The sequence below is a fragment of the Adiantum capillus-veneris genome, chromosome 5 (assembly GCF_014529385.1).
Source record: "Adiantum capillus-veneris isolate H3 chromosome 5, ASM1452938v2, whole genome shotgun sequence".
NCBI classification, from domain to species: Eukaryota; Viridiplantae; Streptophyta; class Polypodiopsida; order Polypodiales; family Pteridaceae; genus Adiantum; species Adiantum capillus-veneris.
The window spans coordinates 125012059-125018962 of NC_140935.1; positions in this window are offsets into that span (position 1 = coordinate 125012059).

Sequence of the window (6904 nt, forward strand, 5' to 3'; positions counted from 1 at the left end):
ACTCATTTGGTCAAACAAGGCTTTCGTCCTTGAGTTCAATACGTTGAATAATGCTACGTTGTAGCATGGCATACCATCATGCCATAAATCTCCTAGCCCATGGTTTTTTGTTCTTTCCAAATTTTGTAAGCATAATTCAAGGGAACCAATTGTAGCATTGGGATCTACAGACCATAGACCATTAAGCACAAAATGACCAAACATCCTATGACCATGTCTATGCATTATCATACATGTTAATGATACTTGTAGTTGATATGAATTCGCATAGTCTTTTGAGTTCACACGAAATCTAGCAATGAAGCAGTAGACATGGGTTTAGTCCTTGATAGAGTCTACAGTCAAGGGACTGGCTAGATCTATTCTTGAGGGGAAAAGAGAGTTGTGAATGAGATCCAAAAGCAATCCATTCGTTAAATTTCTTGATGCTTTGAAAGTATTGGTCCATCTTTCCATTTTGACTTTAATTTGTAGCATTTTGTTTGTTTTTGTTCCTAGCTTCTTTCCAGCACATAGGAGTAGGGTAAATAGAAATTACCACCATCAAATTGGGGTGGAAAGATTAGGGCAAAAAGGTTAGAAACCATATTTTGGTAAAAAATACGTTAAGTCTAAATTTAAAAAAAATTAATGATAGAGAACTAAACTTTGATCAAAACTCAAAAAGTTGGTGTGTAAGGGCACTAGGAAACTCACAAGGTAAGTTTCATTTCATTTTGGGGTGGAACATGGATTGCAATTCATGTCCCCCAGAGACAGTTTGAGTTGGAACAGAGACCATAAAGTACTAACTGCTTCCAAGCAACTAAAACCAAAATTTGGGGTCAAATTGAAACCAAAATCACACTCAAATCAAGGAAATTCAAAAAATCACTAGAAGCTAGTCAAGTTGACCAAAATTTGGGTATTTTTTATTTTTGTGATCCAAACTCAAAAAGTTTTGTGGAATAGTTTCAAAATAACATGGCAACCAACACCAAATTTCAAGTCAAAATGAGGTCAAACACGGATCATGATCCAAGTACCTCATCAAAAGTTTTGAGTGAGATTTGAGCAATAGGTAGCTGAGACTTAGACAAACGCTTTTTCCAAAAAAGACACATTGGTAAAAAAGTTAAAACAAGTGGTCAAAAGAGTCAAAATGAAAACAAAGTAAAAAATCATCAAAGCAAACCCAAAAAATAATTCAAATCCAAAAAAAAAATGGGAGTCGGCTACAAACCATAAGCAATCAGCAAACCAAATTTCAAATTCAAAAGTGATGGAACAAAAGAGTCCAAAAATCTCTTAAAAAAGGCCAGAACGCTTGCAAGCAAAAAAACCACAATTTTGATCTAGGGCTTGACTTTCAACTGACTTAATCAAGCCTAAACCACACAAAAAGGATATAGCTGGTGTCAAGGTACTAAGAACAATTTGTGTGTCAAGTTTTATCACATTCTGCCACTGAGATACATGGATCACGATCAATGTCCCAGAATTTTACCATAGCTAGATCCAATCACAAGGAGCCTAATCACGGTCTTTTCAAAATTGAATTTGGACGTTATTTGAGGGTTATGTAAGCTAAAATAGATTTTAGGCCTGACACTCTTTATAAGGGTGAATAAAAATGTCAAATTCTTCATTTACATCTTGGCTTAAAGCCTTCAATCTTGCATCCAAAAATTGACCAGAGACACCTCTTTACAAAAATCGTGCAAGAAGCGAGCCTGCAGGGCCGACCGTATCAAGTTGGGTTCTCCCTCCAAAGCATAGAACCATACCTTTGCTTTATCCTGCATCAATAGCAGATTGTTTTCATCTTGCTATCTTCATTCGACATATGCAATGAGAACATGTACATCCCTCTGCCAAATGAGTGATAGCCTCTCATCACACACTCCATGTAGCTTCTATTTTCCAATTTCTCTTCTCTCTCTCTCTCTCTCTCTCTCTCTCTCTCTCTCTGTGTGTGTGTGTGTGTGTGTGTGTGTGTGTGTGTGTGTGTGTGTGTGTGTGTGTGTGTGTATTTCTATTTTTGGTATACATCAAGTCCATATATCTCTCTTACAATTCACGAAAATTATTATAGTAATAGAAAAAATCCCCTTAATTACAATTAATTTATAACTCCACAACGTTTGGATGCGGGTCAAACGCATGAAAGAGCAATGATCTAATGGTGGGTAGCGTGTAAAGCAAGGTTGTTGTTGTTGTGATGAGGTAAATGACAAGAAATGTGCTTCTTTCATGGCGTTTGGGTTAGTGTCTCAATCCATCACCCAAAATTGTGCCACCACATCAATAGACACCGCTATAAAGTGGTGATTGGGTGGTTGGAGGTCTTAGGTCCTCAACACAATGACTGAAGAAGAGCATAGAGAAGAGCATGTGAAGTGCTGTTTGAAATGTCTACTCTAAGTCATGGGCCCGTGGATCCAACTCCACAATTTTTGGATGCAGTTCTAATAGAGATGTTGTCTTCAGGACGTGATCCACCTCATCTGCATGTCTCTTATCTTGCTCTTGCATCTCTCTCAGTCCACGGGCTTGCATTTCCAAAATTGTGCATAGTTTGGTGGAGAACTCCTCGTTGCTCTCAAATATTGTCATCATACAACCCATCTCGCTCCCCAACAAAGCCAACGCTCCACAATCACCTCCATATTGTAAGACAACATCGTTCTCCTTTGTATACTACACGAGCAATTGCCAAACAAACCAATGCCCACATTCCATACACCCTCCACATCAAACTAAAGTCAAAGCAAACAAAAAAACATTATTTAAAGATAGTGGGTGTCAATTACACCTCGCACAAGTATTCCATCCTCCTCTTTTGTCCAATCATCCTCCTCTAGCAAAATATAACTAGGCATCGTCCGACAGTATATCAAATGCCACTGATGTCAAAGTCTGTTGTTTCTTCATTGTGAACACCAGCATTGTGCGTACAATTCTACTTTCCTTCTTGCATATTGGTGTCTTATAGACAACCACGTTTAGGTGGTCTTCTTGCCATCCAACAACATCAACTATATCACAAACCATGCCATAATTATCTGATTGACAAACAAGTACAAACACGCCTTTATTATTGGCTATTGCCATCACGAGTCGATTCGTGATGGCTATTGCCATCACGAGTCGAGCGAGCTGTCCAGACTGGCATACTTCCATTTTGTTCCAATCTGGCACATCAGAATCAAATATCCATACACAGGAGTATTGGATGGAAAAAACAAAATAGAAGTGTTCACTACAGAATCAACGACCGATCCATCACGTAATGGACGAAGGCATTTCTCCACAATGTGTGTCCTCACGGTGCTCAACAAAGCATTCTTCCAGTAACCCTTTGTCTTGTCCGAGTAGAAATGCACAATCGAAATATGATTGCCATCGCTATACGCAAATACCCTCAAACAGATCATGCAAGATCCTGATCCACATCACAACTTCAATTCAAGAAGGCCACTTATCGATCGACGGGTATGTAATTAATGGCACGTACAAGACCTGCAATATTTCGTGTCTTGTATCAATAAAACATGATATATTTTCAATTATTTTCTCTACCTAACTAGAGAACCATAATGTTCATTTTGCCTCCATCTTCAATCCCACTCCCTCTATCTATCCCTCTCCTGCCATAATGTTCATTCTCTCTCCCTCTCCCTCCATCTTCAATCCCACTCCCTCTCTCTCTCTCTCTCTCTCTCTCTCTCTCCTCTTTTTCCTCTATTTCTCTCTCTTCTTCTATCTCTCAACTCGTTCTCTACCAGCCTATCTCTCTTTCCCCCTATAGTTCTCTCTTTCTCTCCTCCATACCAACCTATCACTCTCTCTATCTCTCCTTCCCCCTATCATTCTCTCTTTCTCTCCTCCATACCAACCTATCACTCTCTTTGTCTTTTCCTCACTCAACCAAGTGCTCCATACCACCATCTCTTCCTCCATCTCTAGCTCTCTTTTCCTCTCTATCTCTAGGTATAGGAAACGCGTGAAGGTCTCTCTCTCTCTCTCTCTCTCTCTCTCTCTCTCTCTCTCTCTCTCTCTCTCTCTCTCTCTCTCTCTCTCTCTCTCTCTCTCTCTCTCTCTCTCTCTCTTCTTGAGTCCGGATCGCTTCTCATTGAGGTCTTGGGCATGCAAAGGGTTGTGGAGTACATGCTTAAGACACAACATAGCCCTTTCCATCGACTTCCTAGAACTGCATATGAAGCAAATCAAAAGGTCCAAAAGACATGAAAGAGCAAAATACTAAGTTCGGGGTGGATGCTTGACATCAAGAAATGGTTTGGAAGATGGGATGCATGTCACTTGGTCACTTGGTCAAGGATGCATCGATCGACTCCCAAGTTAATGAGGCCTTCTTACAATGCCAATGTATCACAACTTGCAAGAAATCCGGAGGTTCTCGCTTCAGCCATTACACCACACAAGTTGCCCCAAACTACAAATCTCTCTTCTTCTACGAACAAGGTAACCGAACCCATCCCTACATCCTTGAGCCCATCCTATTGAGTGTGATCCGCACCATTGCCTCCATTCGTCTTAGCTCCCATTCTCTACGCTGCGAGACAGGACATTGGGGCACTGGCTAGGAGTCTCATCGACTTTGCACCTTATGCCCTCATCAAGTGTGAGAGAGTGAGTACCACACACTACTTGAGTGCTCAGCTTTTGACCACATTAGGTCCTCTTTTCCTCATATATTCAGCCGTGAGCTCTCCCTACATACCTTCCTCTCCCAATCACGACGTGGACTCTCTATTGCGACGCTCATTTCATCCAATTTTTGAGCATCGAGAGTCACTTATGACCGGCACTCACACCACGTGACATGTTCATTTGGTCCCATAGGTTGTATTTGACCTCCAAGTTCGATAATAGAACTATCTCTCTCTCTCTCTCTCTCTCTCTCTCTCTCTCTCTCTCTCTCTCTCTCTCTCTCTCTCTCTCTCTCTCTCTCTCTCTCTCTCTCTCTCTCTCTGTGTGTGTGTGTGTGTGTGTGTGTGTGCGCGCGCGCAAAGCCGATGTGGCTTATCTCTCTCGCTAGCACTAGCATTGCTACCTACTCCTACGAGTTGACATGGGAGCCCAGTTAGCATGAGCTTTTGATCTAGCTCTCTTCGTGCACATCCTTTGCCAACTGTATAAGCTTTTGAATTTACTTGTAATCTCAAAATTGGCAGGCAGGCCTCATGATTTCATCACTTTTTCTTTTCAGAATCTATCATTCCTTACACCCTCTTATCCTTACTCTCGCTCGCTCTCTCTGTCTCTCTCTACCTGCACTCTTTCTAGATGGGCGCTAGCGCCCTCCTTGAGTTAGAGAGAGAGAGAGAGAGAGAGAGAGAGAGAGAGAGAGAGAGAGAGAGAGAGAGAGAGAGAGAGAGAGAGAGAGAGAGAGAGAGAGAGAGAGAGAGAGAGAGAAGAAGAAGAAGAAGGGAGACAAAGTGAGAGAGAAAAAGAGTATTCGGATGGGATTGATAACATTGGAGATGATAAGAGAATTTGGAATTGGGCGCAATGAGCGAGTGAGAGAGAGAGAGAGAGAGAGAGAGAGAGAGAGAGAGAGAGAAGAAGAAGAAGAAGAAGAAGAAGAAGAAGAAGAAGAAGGAGAAGGGAGACAAAGTGAGAGAGAGAAACAGTATTTGGATGGGATTGATAGTATGGGAGATGATAAGCAAATTTGGATGTGTGGTAGTGTCTAGAGCCCCTACGATTTATTTGGACTAAAAACATGAAAAAAGTTTAACTAAAGAACATCATTATCAACAGAACATATTGCAGGCTCGGTGTCTCCCTCAATGATATGAATTTGATTTTTACCTTTTTTGAAAACATCTATTTGATGGATGGTTTGTTTTACCACAGTGAACACAAGGATTCTTCTTGAAACAGTCTTTTGTCTGATGATTGTTGCACCCACAAATGGCACAAGATCTGGTTCCACTGAATGGTTGAGATGAAGCTGAGGTAGTAGCACATTTAGTGACTGCATAGGTACTGGAAGTATTAGAAGAACTGATGGGGGATACTGCATTGGAGACTATATATGCACTGGGAAAAATAGTAGAATTGGTGCTAGGTACCCTTCGTTCTTCTTCCTGCAATGAATTGATGATAGCATCCAAGGAGGGCAACGGATCTTTCTCCTTTAACACGGTAACAATCTGATGAAATTTATCAGGAAAACTTTTTAATAGAACGGCTATAAGATCTTCTTATGGTACTGGGGCTTTGACATAAACAAGTTGAGTTTTATATACTCTTCAGCCGGTTAACTAAAGATGTAATATTTTCATCAGCACGCATAGCAAGAGAATACAACTCCATCTTTAGACTCATCATTGAATATTTATCTTTAGCACCAAAAACCTTCTCTAACTGTATCCAAGCAACGCTGGCAGATTGCATGTCATCCAGATAATGAATAAAATGATCTTCAAGAGATGTCAGAATTATACCTAATGCTTGCTCGCCCTGTTATTGCTCGGCATATAATGCTCTGGTAACTACAGCGGATGTACTAGATTCGTCGAGACTGATGGCGGCTTGAGGACATTCCACAAATTTTTCCTCATCAGATATCCCTTCACTTTGATTTGCCAGGTGTGGAAGCCTTGATCCGTTGAATTTATCCACCTTCGAGGCCATATTCGATATGTCAAGGATATCTTGGTCCTGTTTGCTATGCTTGCGAGCGAATTACAATCGTCGACTTTGGTTAATAGAATGTGCCTTTTGATATGCTTCAAAAACAAGCTCCCTTACTTGTGCCAACTACTTGGCCAAGTATACATAGTGCTCTGAAAAGTTGCTCGTTCACTAGCTTTGCTTTATAGCAGTGTTTTGAGATGCTTGCAAAGAGGCCCAGTCTACACAACGTTTTGATATGACGAAATCTGTCCAGAGC